The 18688-nt window shown below is 37.2% G+C and overlaps 1 long non-coding RNA gene across 1 annotated transcript; it reads left to right on the forward strand.

Moving 5' to 3' along the window:
• Positions 1-5047: 5047 nt before the first annotated feature.
• LOC131517600 (uncharacterized) lies at positions 5048-7115 on the forward strand. The gene is made up of 2 exons (XR_009264678.1): positions 5048-6088; positions 6644-7115. It is a non-coding gene; the product is annotated as an uncharacterized LOC131517600 (long non-coding RNA).
• Positions 7116-18688: the final 11573 nt, after the last annotated feature.

An 18688-nucleotide genomic window follows, 5' to 3' on the forward strand; every position in this document is an offset into this window, starting at 1 on the left:
AATGTAGGGTTTTTCCCTCAAATATATTGTAATCCATTGAAGACAGAATAAAAATACCACATTAAGGAAATCAGGTTACAATTTGTGTGTGAGTAGGAAATGCTGATTTAAACAGTATTAATTAGTCTATGGGAGAAGCACTGTTTAAAACAATTATTACTCTATTCGTTAATAAATGGCACACTATATTATGGCCCTTTAATTACACAGAAAATATATGTGTATGTCTCAACACAGTGCTGTTTTACTTATGTTTAAATTTTGTCCACTATCTCAAAGCCCTACTGTGTATAAGAATAGATGGGCTATAAATGCAAAGTAAAGTTAGTGAAAGTTCTATGACTTCTATGTGTATTTCTAGAGGAATAGGGCTATTGAACAGGTGGTGTGATATGTTAAATGTACCATGAACTAGAAGTCAGAAAACTTTTGTGTGAGTTGTGCTCTCATTGTTAACCAGTTGAAAGCCCGTAGGCAAATGTAATCACTGACACAGTTCTGGACTTTGAAAAATAAAAAATAAAAAATAAATTGGACTATGTCATCCCCAAAATATATTTTCTCCCAGTGTCCTCTGACCTCTGTTCCTTGTGAAATCTATTCCTTTAATAAATCCTTAGGAGGACCTGTTCTTGGTGTGGGGAAAACAACCAAGAATCTGTCCCACAGCTACCCTGTTTTCATAGACAGAAACAGATGAGATTCTATGAGGAAATGGCATGTATCATGAAGGAAACAAAGCATGGTGTTTTGCAAAAGAATGTCTGTGGGGTTACAGTAGGAAAGACCCTCTGAGGGGTGATACTTCACAGTCAGAGCTGAACCATGGGAAAGACCTAGGAAGAAATAATTCCAAGCAGAGAATTAACAACTGCAAGAACGAGGGTCGTCTGGCTGGCTCAGTAGAGTGTGTGACTGTTGATCTTGGGGTGGTGAGTTTGAGCCCCATGATGGGCGTACCGGCTACTTAACAAAAAATGCAAGAACTGAGAATTAAAAAGGAAAGAGAGAGACGCCTGGGCTCAGTAGGTTAAGCGTCTGATTTTGGCTCAGGTCATGATCTCACGGTTTATGAGTTCGAGCCCCACATTGGGCTCTGTGCTGACAGGTCAGAGAGTGAAGCCTGCTTCGGATTCTGCGTCTCCCTCTCCTTCACTCATGCTCTTTCTCCCTCTCTCTTTCAAAAATAAATAAACATTAAAAAATTGTTTTAAGGGAAGAGAGAACACCATAGTGGGTCTGGAACCCGGTGGCCAAGAGGAGATGCTGGGGTGCAAAAGCCATCAGAGGGCAGATCTTGGACTGCCTCATAAATCAGCATTCAGTGTGTGGATTTTATTTTATTTTATTTTTTTAATATTTATTTATTTTTGAGAGAGAGAGAGAGAGAGAGAGAGAGAGAGAGAGAGCATGAACAGGGGAGAGGCAGAGAGAGAGGGAGACACAGAATCCGAAGCAGGCTCTAGGCTCCGGGCTGTCAGCACAGCCTGACCCGGGGCTCAAACCCACGAACTATGACATCATGACCCGAGTTGAAGTTGGACACTTAACCGATTGCCACCCAGGCGCCCCTCAGTGTGTGCATTTTAATCTTAGATGTCTGATAATGGCATGAAGGGGTTCATAATTTTAAAAAATAACCCTGGTGGCTGGGTATAAAAAAATCACTGGGACAAGTCTTAGATTGGGCTGCTAAGACAGAATAAACTGGGTTGCTAAATCATAATTTATTAATTAGTGTAAGGACCAGATAATTTTGAAATGAAAGGCATCTATATTTAAACAATAAGAATTTCTATAAATGGAACTAAATTTTACTTAGGACCCTTCTTATGCTAATCCTTTAAATGCCCCTGTTCTGATGCTGATTCTATTATAATTAGAATTTCCTACACTGAAAGGAATATGTTAATAGAATTACCTTGAGGTAGTCTACCTCTCTCCTGGAATGGTTTACCAATAGCACCATAAATACTTTGGTGAATATTTTCTTTCTTAAAGAACCTCTGAATTGTGCTTGAATTGATGTTACAGATACTTGCCTCTGCAAATCATGCTTGAAGGCTCACTTTCCTGACCAATCTCTCTCTCTTTTTTTTTTTTTTTTCTGATTGACAAGTTATTTTCTCTGAATATATTAATGGACTCAGTGAGATTTCTTCAGTATTCTTAACAATTCTGTTACTTCAGATGTATTTGCCTATATCTCAGCTGTGCATCAATTTAATAACAAATCTCTAGTTGCAATGGTATGCCTCTTGCGTGCAGGTTTCGGGGGGAAACCTATAGGTGCCCTGTAAGATCACAAATCACTCAAGAGTCTTTCAGTAGTACTTAGTTGGCTGTTTTTATTGAAATAACCAAAGACTAAAATTTTTCTCCACAATATGAATGGAAGAAAAATAAAGTATGTTCGTGATAAATTTGAATTATTCATATATTCAATTGACCATATTTTGCCCAGCCCCAATATGCCAGTGAAACAACTCTTGTATGGCATTTCACCTCTTTAATTTGGATATTCAGGTGACGTTATTTAAAAGTTTATTTCTTACAATTTGTGAGCCCAGAATTATTTCAAAGTAACTACACTTCATCGAAGAATTTATAGATTACCTTTGAAACTCAAAGCAATCCTGCTATGTGTGGAATTTCCTGGTTAGTAAATATTAAGCTAGGATTTAGAAACTCCTATCTCCTAACATTTAATCTTAGAATATTGATAGCTAAGATTTCTTGTTGTTTTTTTTTTTTTTTCCCTATGAGCAGTATTTTGCTGGGTACTTTAAAAAAAAAAAAATCTCATTTAATCAGCACACAAAGTAGGTCATTGTATTTTGCTCTATCTATAGCAAAATAAACTGAAAAATTATATGATGAAATTTCTGCCTAAATCCTCAGAACTGTGAAGAGATGCCACAGGTTTTGCACAAAGGGAAGCTGACTTCAGAGTTCATAAGCACTGAACCATAATGATCAATTATGAGAACTTTATTGAAGTATAATTAACATAGTGCTGTGTTAGTTTCAAGTGTATAATATAAGGATTCAACAATTCCCTACACACTCAGTGCTCATCAGGATAAGTGTACTCTTAATTCTCTTTCTCTATTTCACCCATCACCCCTACCCACCTCCCCTCTGGCAGACATCAGTCTGTTCTCTATTTAAGAGTCTGTTTTTTTTGTCTTTTTTCTTCATTTATTTTGTTTCTTAAAGTCCACATATGAGTAAACTCATATGGTATTTGTCTTTTTCTGTCTGGCTTATTTCATTTGGCATCATGCATTTTAGGTCCACTCATGTTGTTGTAAATGGCAAGATCTCATTCTTTTCTATGGCTGAGTAATTATAAATATATATATATATATATATATATATATATATATATATATATATACACATACATACACATATACACACACACACCACACTATATGTATATAATGTATATAATGTATATGTATATAATACCACATATGTATATAATGTGATATATATATCACATAATTTATATCACATCATATTGTGATATATATCACATTATATATATCTCACATTACATATCTATATATAGATACCTCACATTATATATCTATATTAGATATATAGATATACCACATTATATATCCATTATATATATATACCCATTACACATTTCTTTATTCATCTATAGATAACACTTGGGTTACTTCTATATATTGGCTATTGTAAATAATGCTGTAGTAATCATTGGGTGCATATATCTTTTCAAATTAGTGTTTTCACTTTCTTTCAGAAAATACCCAGTAGTAGAATTATTGTATTAAATGATAATTATATTTTTAATTTTTTGAGGAACTTTCATACTGTTTCCCACATGGCCTCACCAATTTGCGTTTCTGCCAACAGTGCATGAAGGTTCCTTTTTCTCCACATCCTTGCCAACACTTGTTATTTCTTGTCTTTTTTATTTTAGCCATTCTGACAGATAGGAGGTGACATCTCACTGTAGTTTTGATTTGCATTTCCCTGATGATGAGTGATGCTGGGCATCTTGTCATGTGTCTGTTGGCCATCTCTATGCCTTCTTTGGAAAATGTCTATTTAGGTCCTCTGCCCATTTTTTAATTGGGTTATTTGTTTCTTTGATGTTGAGTCATACATTCTGTATATATTTTGGATATTAACCCCTCATCAAAGACATCGTTTTCATGTATCTTCTCCCATTCAGTAAGTTGGTTGCCTTGCCATTTTGTTGATGGTTTCCTTCACTGTGCAAAAGCTTTTTATTTTCATGTAGTCCCAATAACTTAATGTTGCTTTGTTTCCTTTGCCTGGTGAGACATATCTAGAAAAAGCATTTCTATGCCTGATGTCAAAGAAATCACTACCCTGTTTTTTTCTGGGGGTTCATGGATTCAGGTTTCACATTTGAGTCTTTATTCCACTTTAAGTTTAGTTTTTTTGTACAGTGTAAGACAGTGGTCTAGTTCTATTCTTTTGCATATAACTGTCCAGTTTTCCCACGATTATGGAAGCTTTAATGCTCCAAATGGTCTTCATTTTCATGAGACCTCCATAGCTTGTTTTTCTTTAAATTATTATATTAAATAATTGTCCATTTTTATTTGTAAAGATAAGATAAGATAAGATAAGATAAGATAAGATAAGATAAGATAAGATAAGATAGTAATCACGTGAAGGGATAGTGACGTTGTTAATAAAATGACAGACCTAGTCAAGTTTGCAAATGGAGTCCTATAATCAGTCCTGAAATCATTATCAGGTTTATATAATGTTACCCGAAATAAATAGTAAAGTTTACAACCTGAAATATATTCTCTTTAGAAATACCACTCAGTAGCTGAGATTATGACATGCTAATAATAAAGTCAAGAAAAAAACCAGGCTTTGTGGATTACTTACTAATTTTGTTCAAGAGTACCTTCATTTCATTCCTTTTTTTTTTTTTTTCCAGAAAAGTTACTCCAAGCATGAATCTTGCAGTATGTCTATAGCGTTATCTTCTCATGCAAAGAACAGCAAAATATACAAAGGTATTTATGTTGCTTGTTTTTCCTGGTAATTATTGCAAGAAATGGCATCTACTTTTTGTTATATATACTCATCAATATTTCATTTACAAATGAAGTAGCACTTCATGAATTCTTATATAACCTTCATTCAGCCAGAATATGCTCTCAATATGATACATAATAATCTCAGAAGTCTGGATAATAAATTATCTCAGGTGCTTTCTCTGAGGTCTGTAGAGAAATTGGAGTCCCTAGCCACAGAGGTTAATTGCTGATACTGTCCCCCACCTACCTTTGTTCTGATAAGCTTTCACTTGCTTTAACCATCTATCTCTACCACTTTACCAAGTCAGAGATCTATTATATTAGAGCCTTACAATGCCATTCTGGTATTTCTTTCTCTTCTCTCTCTCTCTCTTTTCCTTCCTTCCTTCCTTCCTTCCTTCCTTCCTTCCTTCCTTCCTTCCTTCCTTCCTTCCTTCCTTCTTTCCTTCCTTCCTTCCTTCCTTCCTTCCTTCCTTCCTTCCTTCCTTCCTTCCTTCCTTCTGCCCTGTCTCTCTTTCTTTCTTCCCTGTTTGTGGTCCCCTCTGCCATGAAATATGAGGCAAATTTCATAAAGTGAGACTTGAATTTTCCTTTGACACATCACCATGTGCTTCTGCAAAACCTTCCTTCTCTGCAACCCATGGAGTAATTTACTGCCCTGAACAGTTTTTTGCCCTGTGGTAAAAGTCTTCCATCAAGGGTTTCTATCCCTCTTCGGTCAAGTCCTATAATCCTGCCTACAAGTCCTCCTGACTTCTGCCCTCTTGGTATATGACAGAGACATTTCTGACTTGGTGACTAAAAGTTCTCAAGGCAAATATGGTAACAGAATCCTTTCCGTGGCTGAGACAATGCTATGTGTTCATTTGATTATCTTTGTAAGTACACCTACCAACTGCAAAACGGGCTCTAGCTGTTTTCTACGCCATGATTCCACACTCACTTGATCCATGATGATTGGACCAGTCATCAACACAATATGGAGTCACCTGTCCAGAAATTAGGTCTGGGCAGAACAACTTCAGGTAACTGACTGCTAAGTACACTGAGGTACAAGGAAAACTAAGTTGGTATTAAAGTTCTGAGCTTCATCAATCTCTATATTAGATTACGTGAATGTTATCTTTCTGCACATCAGTGTTCTTGCATACAAAATGTGGCTGAACTAGATGCTGCCAAAGGCCCGTTGCTTGGTTTCTTTGAGTCCATTTCTGTTTATGCTCCTTGATTTTAGATTACTTTTTTGACTATGTATTAAGCCTCCAAATCTAGACTGGGAACTCTCTTTCTCTGCTTCCATGATATCTTGTGTATTGCTCTATCTTATCTATTGCAGCATAGTATTCCAAGTATCCGTTGACTTGTGGAATGCCACACTTAACCTATGAGTCCACTAAGATCAGGGATTTTGGAGGCCAGCACATAGAAGAATATTATTTTTGAGTTCATAATTAATCTCTTAATAACTATATACACAAAAGGGTTGGGCTCCTAAACATAATTTACAGCAAAATTCCAGATAATTCTGTTTTGACAAAGAATTCTCTCTCTTCCTTGAAATATCTGCAATGTGCTACAAGACTACAAGACCTTTACCAAAAGCAGATGTTGTGAAGTCGGATGAAGCCATCATTCAGACATGTGGAATGTCCAAAACTGTCATTTTTTGGCAACCATAAGTCTGCTCTGGTATCTCGATTCAGAGACATGGACTATTTTCTGCAGGATTGTATTATAAATAGTTCATTTAAATCTGAAAATTACAAAGACTGTTTAAACTTGTATTTGGGGTCTAACATGAATAATCACTAGTTCTATTTTTCTATTTTTAGTTCTTATCAGATTGGCAAATAGTGTATATTAGATCATATTTAGTTTTATTTAATGTTATGAAAACTATTTTATAAGTTACATGTGAGTATCATATATTTTTGGATGGTAAAGTGTGTTAAGTTTGGGGATATTATTATTAGTGTTTTCGAGTAATATCTGAAGCCATACCTTAAATTCCAACTGGCGCCGAGGTAGACTAATTAAAAAGCATAAAGTGGTTTTACTAGTCACTGCGTTTTGTTTAAACAGTTCTATCCATGACTACCATTTAGTTCTGATACTTTATGAGACTGAGGCTTTATGCTTATATTTGAGGAAATACCAGATCTGGGGAGAATATTCCCCGTTTTGCCTGTATATACACCAAAATTACAAGAAAAGAGCAGACAAATAGAGTAATCATTCTAACGATGCAGAAAATCCTTACAGAAAACAATTTAATTTTCTAACTATTGGCATGGTAGGTAGCAAATCCATCCAATTAGAGGCAGTGGGAGTGCCCATCACTCGCTGAGATACCCCACAACCAAGGAAATGGACGGAGGTGTGAATGCTGACCGGCTTGGCAAATGACAAGACCCAGAAGCACACCTTCATGAAAAAAGAGTGATGTCAGAAAATTTTGTGAGGCCTTGGGGAGACTTGGAGGCATGTTAGATAAAATATTAGGGAATTAAAATAAGTTCTGGAGAGGGGCGCCTGGGTGACTCAGCTACTTAAATCGGACTCTTGGTTTCAGCTCAGGTCATGATCTCCTGGTTTCTTGAGTTCAAGCCCCTTGCTGGGTTCTGAGCTGCCAGCAGGGAGCCTGCTTGGGATTCTCTCTCTCTCTCTCTCTCTCTCTGCCACTCCCCCACTCACGTTGTCTCTGTCTTTCTCAAAATAAAAATTAATAAACTTAAAAAAATAAGTTCTTGAGACATGATTAATCGCTAAATTGCTTCTTTTCATCTTTGCTGCAGGGTGCCGCTTTCTTCTACCCTCCACCTTTTTTCTTTTTTCTTTTTTTCTTTTTCTGCTTCTAATACCATATGCATTTACATTACAGAAATCCTTGAATTCAGAGTCATAAGGTTATCTTCTCAACTATATAATTCTAAACGCCCCAAAATTGATATTATCTTTTAATAAAATAATAAGTGGTGTTTTTGATGAGCATGTGAGAAACTACTATATGTGACGTATTTCTCTTTCAGCTAAAACCCATTTGCATATTTTATTTTTTTTAAAAAATTTTTTTTTTCAACATTTTTTATTTATTTTTGGGACAGAGAGAGACAGAGCATGAACGGGGGAAGGGCAGAGAGAGAGGGAGACACAGAATCGGAAACAGGCTCCAGGCTCCGAGCCATCAGCCCGGAGCCTGACGCGGGGCTCGAACTCACGGACCGCGAGATCGTGACCTGGCTGAAGTCGGACGCTTAACCGACTGCGCCACCCAGGCGCCCCCCCATTTGCATATTTTAAAACCTAAATCTTGTAAGGGAGACACTTTCCTGAATCCATTCCTGCCTTTCCATATCTAGTTCCACTGTAGTTGTTCAATGGCGTTGATTAGGAAAATACAGGACGATCTAAAGTCATGAATTTAGAAGGCAAGCGCGCAAAACATTTTTGAGCCCTAACATAAAGTGTTTCAGTTTATTGCATCCTGCCAGGGAATTTTGACCAAAACCCTAGAATCTGATGTCTTTATGAAAGGACTCAAATTCTAAGCAACACTAGTAAAACCCAATGTTCCTTACTATCGAAAGAGTGACTATATATAGGGAATTTTCCAAATATGTATCTGTTCTTCTACATTTAAACTCTTCATTTGTGTTCACTATTATACAGAAGATGAATTCTAAACTCTTTGCATGATCCACAAAGTCCTCTACGTTATGACTTTAGACTGCTTTTTTAATATCTCCTTCTTCTTTCTTCCTATAAACAGGTCCTCCTTAGTAAAGAGAGTTGTAACCAATATGCATTTTCACTAAATATGAAAACGTAGATGCTAACATCCATATTCGGGCTTTCAGAAGAAGCCCAATCCTACCATAATGGATAGAATTAATTTCTAGTTTACCAAAAATAAACCTGAAATTGTATCAAAATTAATTATAGCAGCTTTATCCAAAAATTAGTAGACAATTTTTTTTAATTTCACATTATCCTACAAGAACAATTATTTCTGAACACAGTGTCAGCTGCTGGATTATTCCTGTAGTTACTGGACTACACATGTGCAATGTTCAAAGGACATTTGTTTTCCTTTGAGATGGAGCAACACTAAAATGCTTGTTTTGGCTTCCCTACCTTGGTACTTAAGGTTGTGGCCTAGCCATTATTTTATCTTTCTCTCTAAGATGACCTACTGGGGTATAGATTTATCACTCATTCATATGCTAGACTGGAAAATATGATTCATGATGTTCGGGACTTTTATTGATGTGATCCCCAAAATGAAGCTTCACATACTAGGTGACAAAAAGCTTTTTAATATTTTTCAAGTATGTACCTAATATGATTGTCTCCATTCAACATCTTGTTTGTCTTGTTTTAATTTATAATATTTTTATGAGTTCCACCGATTCATACAGAAGTTGTAAGAAAAATTGTCCTGATATGTGGGCTCAGAAGTAGTTGGTTTTAAGGTAATAAAACAATGTCCATGTGCCTCCGCATTCATATTATGCACACTTCCTACAATATCTTTGTAACAGATTGATAGCAGCAACTTTACAGAGAAGTCAAGGAAGATATACTTACACTCTGGATCACATCAGTTCCGGTTACTTGAAAGGAACTGCTTTATATTCAAGTAACCATTAGTATTGAACAATATCAAGAGTGGGAAAACAATTTACAATGTATAATTTTAATCCTTTCTTTTGTTCAAGAATCCTCCTCAACGAAAAACAAAAATGCTCTTCCTTCTTTTAAAAACATTTATGTGAGAATAAAATGGGTGTGATCTAATCTTTCCTGAATGTCACAGAGTTCTTCTTCAGCTATAGGATAAAAAAAAAAAATGTTGAAAGCAATCACCCATCTTTGTAGTCATGGTCATTAATTCTGTTTCATAAAAGGTGTCCCGTAATTATTTTGTTAAAAAAATCAACTGAAAGATCTACATATAACTTTGCATACTAGTGATCACTAAATCACTTAAGCCAATAACAATTACATGTATACACACACACACACACACACACACACACACACACACACACACATTATATTTACTTATTTATTTTGAGAGAAAGAGAGAGAACAAGCAGGGAAGGGGCAGAGAGAGAGAGGGAGAGAACCCCAGGAAGCCTCTGCACTGTCATTGTGGAGCCTGATGTAGGACTCAGTCCCACGGAACCATGAGATCATGACCTGAGCTGAAACCAAGAGTTGGACGCTAATGAACTGAGCCACCCAGCTGCCCCCAAGACTTTTTTTTTTGTATACATTTTCTATTATAGAATACTCATTCAATCTGTTTCACTCTCTTGTTAGCTCCAGGAGATCCAATAGGTGCTTATCTCTCAGCAAGTAAATAAAGCAGAAGGAGAGTTAAATTCATCATTTGCCTCAGTCAATCTATATTGCCATAACAAATGACACAGATGGAGTGGCTTAAACACAGAAATGTATTTCTCACAGCTCTGGAGACTAGAAGTCTAAGAGCAAGGTGCCTGCTGGTTCAGTCCCTGATGAGAACCCTTTCCTGGTTCCCACGTAGCTGTCCTCTCATTTGATTCTCACATGGCACACTACAGGCCCTTTCTCTTCTTATAAGGACACGGATTCTGTCATGGAGGCTTCATTTTCTTGACCACATCTAAACCTAATTACTTCCAAAGTCCCTAGCTATAGCCTTATGAAATGTATTTTTTTAATAATAAGACTTGAAAGTCAAAATCACTCCTTGATCCAGAGGCTGCAGGATAAATATCGTGTTAGCAGGCATGAAAATAATAGTAATTTCATTGTGCATCTCCATGAGAGCTCTTGGGTGACCATGTGCATTGTCAATGAGCAATAATATGAAAGAAGTCTTTTTTTCTGAGCAGTAGGTCTCAACAATGGGCCTAAAATATTCAGTAAAGCATGTTGTAAACAGATGTGAAATCATCCAAGCCGTGTTATTCCATTTATAGAGCATAGGCAGAGTAGATTTAGCATCGTTCTGAAAAGCCCTAGGATTGTCAGAATGGCCAATGAGCATTGGCTTCAACTTAAAGTCACCAGCTGCTTTCACCCCTAACGAAAGAGTCTGCCCGTCCTTTGACTTTGGAGCCATACATTGATTTCTCCTCTCTAACTGTGAAAATCTAGATGGCATCTTTTTCCAATATAAGACTGCTTCATCTACACTGAAAATGTGTCATTTAGTGTAGCCACCTTCAGTAATGACCTTAGCTGCATCTTCTGGGTAACTTGCTGCAGCTTCTACGTTGCACTTGCTGCTTCATCGTGTGATGGCTTCCTTCCTTAAACCTCATGAATCAAACCCTGGTGGTTTCCAGCTTTCCTTCTGCGGCTCCATCACCTGTCAGCCTCACAGAATTAGAGTTAGGGCCTTGCTCTGGATTAGGTTTTGGCTTAAGGGACTGTTGTGGCTCTTCTGACCACCTCTCCAAACCACTGAAACTTTCTCCAGATCAGCAGGAAGACTGTTTTGCTTCATTCTCATTCATGCGTTTACTAGAGCAGCACTTACAATTTCCTTCAAGAACTTTCCCTTTGCATTTGCAACGTGGCTAACTGGTTGAAGAAGCCTGTGGCCTATCTCAGCTTTCAACATGACTTCTTCACTAAGATTAATCATTTCTGGCTTTTGATTGAAAGTGAAAGATGTGCGACTCTTCCTATCACTTGTATACTTAGAGGGCATTGTAGGGTTCTTAACTGGCCTACTCAATATTGTGTGTCTCAGAGAAGAGGGAGGTCTAGGAGAAGGAGAGAAATGGGGAAATGGGTGGTCAACAGAGCAGTCAGAACACACACAACGTTTATTGATGGAGTTCACTGTCTTATATGGGCATGGATCATGGTGACCCAAAACAATTAACAATAGTAACATCAAAGATCACTGATCATCGTTCACCATAACAAATATAATAATAATAGGGGCGCCTGGGTGGCTCAGTCGGTTGAGCGTCCGACTTCAGCTCAGGTCATGATCTCGCAGTCTGTGAGTTCGAGCCCCGTGTCGGACTCTGTGCTGACAGCTCAGAGCCTGGAGCCTGTTTCAGATTCTGTGTCTCTCGCTCTCTCTGCCCCTCCCCCGCTATGCTCTGTCTCTCTCTCTCTCTCTCTGTCAAAAATAAATAAACATTTTAAAAAATTAAAAAAAATAATAATAATGAAAATGTTGAAATGTTGTGAGAATTACTAAAATGTGAACAGAGACACAAAGTGAGCAAATGCTGTTGGAAAAGCGGTGCCCATAGATTTGCTCAACACGGGGTTGCCACAGACCTTCAATTTGTATAAAATACAATAAAACAAAGTACAATAAAGCAAACAAAAAATGTGTCTAATTCCTTAGCTCACAAGTTCTACCAAACCCTACGACACAAACACAATTCAGCCAAGTTCTTGCTACTTTCGAACAAAAATCATCTTTATTCCATTGTCCCATATTTTTCCCCAGTTCTGTCTGAGACCTCATCAGAATGGCCTTTACCATTTTTATTTCTACCAATGTTCTGTATGTGATTATTATATTATGTATTACTCTTTTACAGCTCTTCTCTTTTTTTTTCCTCTGAGTCCTCACCAGAAATCCCTTTTAAATCCCCCTTACAGCAGTATCAGTGATTTCTGTCAAGCATGTTCTTCAAAACTCTTACAAGCTTCTACCCATTATCCAGTTCCAAACCTGCTTCCACATTTATAGGTATTTGTTACAGCAGCAGCTCACTTCTCAATACTAGTTTCTGCCTTAGCTCAGGCTGCTGTAACAAAATACTACAGGCTAGGTTGTTTATACAACAGAAATGTATTTCTCACAGTTCTGGAGTCTAGAAGGTGCAAGATTACGTTCCTGGTGAAAGCCAATTACGTTCCTGGTGAAAGCCCCGGTTCCTGGTTTGCAGACTGCTGTCTTACCATTGTATCCTCAAATGATGGAGATAGAAAGTTCTAGTCTATTTCTCTTCCTGTAAGAATACTTATTACATCATGGGGCTCTACCTCATGATATCTTCTAAAAACCTAATTACCTCCCAAAGCCCCACTTCTTAATATCATCTCATTGGGGGTTAGGATTTCAGCGTATGAATTCTGGGAGGGACACAAAGAAACAGTCCAAAACACCATTAAGACCACCAAGCTGTAAGGCTAAAAAAAAAGTCTTCTTTTCTATATATGTACAGATACTTGACATATGCTATAAAGAGGTATTGTATTTTAAAATATCACTATTTTCTGCACAGTAGGGGAAATCTATCAGGAGTGATGTATATCAGTTCCAGGTCAAGCATTTAAGAAATAAGTGTATCTCCTCACCCCTAACCATGCTCTCCTTCTCATTTCCCTGGCTGGAGGCAGGTAATGACATGTGTCTAGGGAAACAGGGAAGCCAAAATATGGAAAATCTGGGCAGCTGAACCACCATATGGAGGCGAGCCATCTGCTAAGAACACCCTCTGTGAATCAGTACAGGAGTAAGAAATAAACTTTAATTGCAATTGGAGTGTTCCCACACATTTTGGATTATTTTGTAAAACACTCTTATGCTAACCACTTCTTTCTTTTTCTTTCTCACTCTCTAATTAATACATCCATTTTCTAAAGCTTTCGCATAGCCTTTACATATTCTGCATGCTTTATAACTGGATAAAATATGATTTCTCGTGGATATTACACATGCCACGGAGTCTTGTGAAATTTTTAGGGGATAGTGTTGATACAGTGTTGATTCATCCTCTCGAGATAGAAGAAATCTTCAGTTCTCAAATAGAATTTTTTCCTTAAAAATTCTTGGAATCAATGGTATTACATGACCAAACATTTAAAGGTTATGTTTAATGTTATACATTTTAGAACAATAAACACTTGTATAGAGACTAGAATTTTGATACAGTGTAGTATCCATCAATCTTTGCTTTAATTTAAAATTATTTGAATATATTTAACTCAAAGAGGATACATTTTTCTTCCAAAGTGTATTGCATTGGGAGTAACTTCTGGTATTTATAGTATTCACCAATCTGTGTGTCTGTTTAACTACATTTGTAGTTAATTAACAGTCTTCATTGTTGGAACATTGATTTTTGCAATGATAAACACACATTTTTATTTCAACTGATATCATTTTGGTCAAAATATTTTTAAGAAATTGTACTCCTAATTGTATCTACAATGCTAATAAATTTTTGAATATGACTCTAGATATTAACATTACACCTAATAGCGTTGCCTAAATGGTATTACTGATGTATTTGGCCTGATTATTATGAGTTTAAAAATGCAGTCCTACCATTGCCAATCACGTGCACCGTCAGGTATGACAGAATTGACACTGATGTAGATATTTGACAGTCTCTTTGTCCAAAGCTTGAAGCCAACATTGTACGACAGATTTTTGCCAAATACTAAGGATGAAACTTAAAATTTTGGTATATTATTACCACTTCCATAATATTTTATAATGCTTCATACCTTACCACTTTGGCAAATATCATTTCCTCTCCCTTCCTTTACCTCAACATTAGCTTGTCTGTCTGATAAACCTATGCTTCCAGATGCAATTAAAATCTCTCCTCTTTTCAAGAAATCTACCTTGAACATTATTTTCTCAACCTCTCAACCGCTATCATCCTATACATCACATACCAATTTTTCAGTTGCGTGTGTATTTTATAGTAGGTCAGTAAATGTCAAATAATAGTGAGATAGTGTCAATTTATAGGTTTGGGATGTAATGAATATCAGGCAAAAACATTTACAGGCTTCTGTTTAACCAGAGAAAATAAGCCCAGGTATTGTCACACTCCAATCACCAGTTTGCAATGAGATGCCTGACTAGGTACTAACTTGCAACAGCGAGGAAACTTTGCTTGCGTTGAGCAGGTGTGGGACTGATGGGCTCATTGGTGGTCAGAGGCATCTCCTAGGCTTCTGCAAAATAAGAAGTGTGAGGGAGAATATTCATCTATAAAAGAGAGCTGAAGAAGCTCTGCAGTAGGGGAAAGATCCCTGTGGCCTCAGTTGGGAGTGTTTTTATAGCACTGATTTACAAAGTCCCCGGCAGCAACACTGGCTCTGTGAAGAAGTGGGGTGAGTGCTTGAACACAGACCAGGGACACTGCCTGAGAAGCTGCCTGTGGCTCCGTTCTAACCCCATTTCTTCATACTGACTACGCCTTTGCTCCGCACTGAGAGCACTGATCATCTGGCCTTTAACCCCTGGGGCCCGAAAAAGGGGCTGAACAGCAATAAAAATATCAAAATATTTAACCTTTCCAGAAATAGCTTAGACTTCTCCAGTTGCTTTGCCTCCTCCTAGCATTTCGAAGAGGCCCTAGCTCTTCTCGGGCCTTGTGATCTATACTGACACTCAACACCCACGAGTTGCTGCCCCGGGACCCATTCTGCTTGCAGCCGGCCCTCCCACGGGAGAGGGGCTTGTGGAAATGGTCTGGACTATATAGAGCAAAGAATCCACAGCACTAGTCTAATCAGCCGGGGCTGTCCCAGAGAATACAAAAGGACATCCGCGGAGCAATACCCATTTGAAGAAAATCCAGAGAACAAAGGAAACAACGGAGACTAGCACAGAAGACAACAGGGGAAAAAAAAAAAAATAGGAAATCTACACATGCTCTGATCAATATCTTCAGAGGAATATATTCAAGCCATAAAACAAGAGTCGACAAATAAGAACAAGAAGCAATTAGAGATGAAAAAGGTCTTCTGGGGCCACCTGGGTGGCTCCGTAGGTTAAGCATCTGACGTCAGCTCAGGTCATGATCTCGCGGTTCGTGGGTTCGAACCCTGCGATGGGCTACGTGCTGACAGCTCTGAGTCTGGAGCCCACTTCGGATTCTGTGTCTCCCTCTCTCTCTCTGCCCCTCCCCTGCTCATGCTCTGTCTCTCATGCTCTCAAAAATAAAATAAACATTAAATAATTTTTTAAAAAGTCTTCTGATGGTCAAAAATACAGGAAAAAAGATAAATATGGTAAAAATGAAGTTGAAGAACTCTGAAAAATTATAAAACCCTAGTCATGGGATTTCCAAAAAAAAGTAATGAAAGCAAAAATAAGAGGAAGAAAATAATCAAGGAAACAATAAAAGAAAATGCTACAGAGCCAAAGTAAGGCAAAATGTATTCAGAGTCAAAAGGACCAAATGAACAAATAGAATGAATGTAGACAAATCTACACATAGAGTTCTATAAAGGGAGGCTACATAGAGTGAAGTATTGAAGAAAAAAATTAAGACAATTTACTCACAAAGGGAGGGAAATATTAATGGGATCAGATTATCTTGTCATTAAATGATCCTAGAAAAAAAAAAACATGGAAAATGGAAAATTATTTAAAAACAAAATAATTTTGAACTAAGGGTAATAATCTGCTTTGAAGATAAAATGAGTATTTTAGGTATGGATAAATAAAAAAAATTGAAAAGTATCTGATATTTTGAAGAATATCTTTCAAAAGTATGTTTGTCATGGCCTTCTAATATGTGTGTATTTTCCTGTCTGTACTTCAGAAGTGTCATTTTTGTGAATCTGTTTCTATACCTAATTGTGTTAACTATTTTCTCAACACCCTTTCTGTCTTATCTACTAGGCATTTTGGGGTGTAGAATGATTTGGGATCACTAAATAAATTGGGTTAGTGAACACCATATTCAGCTGTTTTTGATATGACAGTAAAAAGTAATATATATATATATACGTATATATATATATACGTATATATATATACGTATATATATATACGTATATATATATACGTATATATATATACGTATATATATATATACGTATATATATATACGTATATATATATATATACGTATATATATATACGTATATATATATATATGTATATACATATATATTTGTTTTACTGATATACCATCAAGGACCAAGTATTTTATTGATTTTTCTTTAACTTTTATGACAATCCTGTCAAAGATTAGAGACATTTCCGATGTACAGATGGCAAAATCAAGATGCAGGCGGACCCCCCAGTGGCTTCTGCAAGGCTACAGGTTCCATGTGCGATGTTTTAGTTTCCTTTTTTCCCCCTTTTGTCTCAGGTTGCTGTTTTTGACTTTAAGGTTTATAGCTAGGATTTAAAATTTGAAGGATTTATTTGTGAAAAATTTAGTCTCATTGAGGATACATTTCATCCCCCACAATCTGGGCTGAATTAAATAAAGGGTACCCAACTTGCAACATGTGTTTTCTTGAGATCACATGAGCGACCTGGGAAAGAAATCCCAGCAGCCCAGCATGCAGTGGGGAAATAAATGGTGGCACCACCCAGCCCCAATTCAGAGTGTGTTACAAGTAAGTTATTATGAGATGTGGCATCTTAAGGGATTTCAGTTGACGTTGCTGGTAGAGAACTTGCATGACGTAGATGCCAGAAAAAAAGAAAAAAAAGCTATTTGGTTGTCATATTTTATGTTTTGTATTTGAGGTTGTATAAAATGTTAGCACAAGGCTACAATGCTGATCGTAAATTCAGTAAATTTACTTAGAGTCTCCAAATTAAAAACCACAGGCCAGCTAAAAAACAAAACAAAACAAAAAAAAAAAAAGGGATTTTTTTCATTACTATATTTGCATCAATTGGTGCAATGGATCCCTGTCAAAATAGCTGAAAATTTTCAACTGCATCTAGCAGCTCATACTCCTAGTGACTGAAGGAGCTACATAATTTGCAGAGACCAGTGCAAAATGAAAATGTTGTTTGTCTTTTTGAAAGTGGTGAAGAATTTCAAGACAATGACAGGAGAGCATTAAAACAAGTGTGGAAGGTTTAGAAGCAGGGGTTTCCCTGTGGCTGCACAGGTCCCCGGGCCCAGGAAGGACCTGCGTAGGTAAGCAGTCCAGGTGGTGCCAGGGAAGGTGAGACAGATCATGGAAACGGGGAATGCAGGCTGCCGGGAAGGACGGTAAGCATCCCTTTCTTTATGCCCCAAGCTTGTACGCTTTATCAAAAATCTTTTAAGGCTAAAATTTGTGAGTACTCTGCCACTCAAACTACTTTAGGTAATTCTGCATCTCCATAATCTTCCTTCTGATATTAGGAAATGTCAGTGACGTTTGAGGGACCTTTTAGTTGGGATACCTAGTCCTGCTCCATTCTTATCTTGCTGTCTCCCTCTCCTCGCCCTGTGTGTCCGTGGCCATCTGTCCATTCATTGGTTTTTGTGTTGCATGCCTATAAAGAGAGCTCCCAATTATATAAATTTATTGCCCCATAAACTTAGATCCATGTGTTGTTGTTATTATTATTATTATTATTATTATTTGTAGAGGTATAGAAACTGCTAATTCCAGAGACATCTATATCCTCCTAGTAGCAAAGCTGGATCCCAGGTCTTATTCTGATCTGTGCTGCCTCGCTCCCTTACTGTTTCATGTGTAAAGATGTGGACACTGAGGCACAGTATGAGTAAGCCACTTAGCAAAATCACACAGTTGCCTGAAGGCAGGCGCCAGCCATCAGTCCACAGTCTCTGAAGACGATTAGTGGTGCATTCCTGCATCCCCAACCTTGCCTTGTTCTATTCTAGCCCTTGTTACTGCGTGAATGTTGGGTAAGATTTAGAAGCAAAATT

Source organism: Neofelis nebulosa, chromosome 7, assembly GCF_028018385.1.
Source record: "Neofelis nebulosa isolate mNeoNeb1 chromosome 7, mNeoNeb1.pri, whole genome shotgun sequence".
In the NCBI taxonomy this organism is placed as follows: domain Eukaryota; kingdom Metazoa; phylum Chordata; class Mammalia; order Carnivora; family Felidae; genus Neofelis; species Neofelis nebulosa.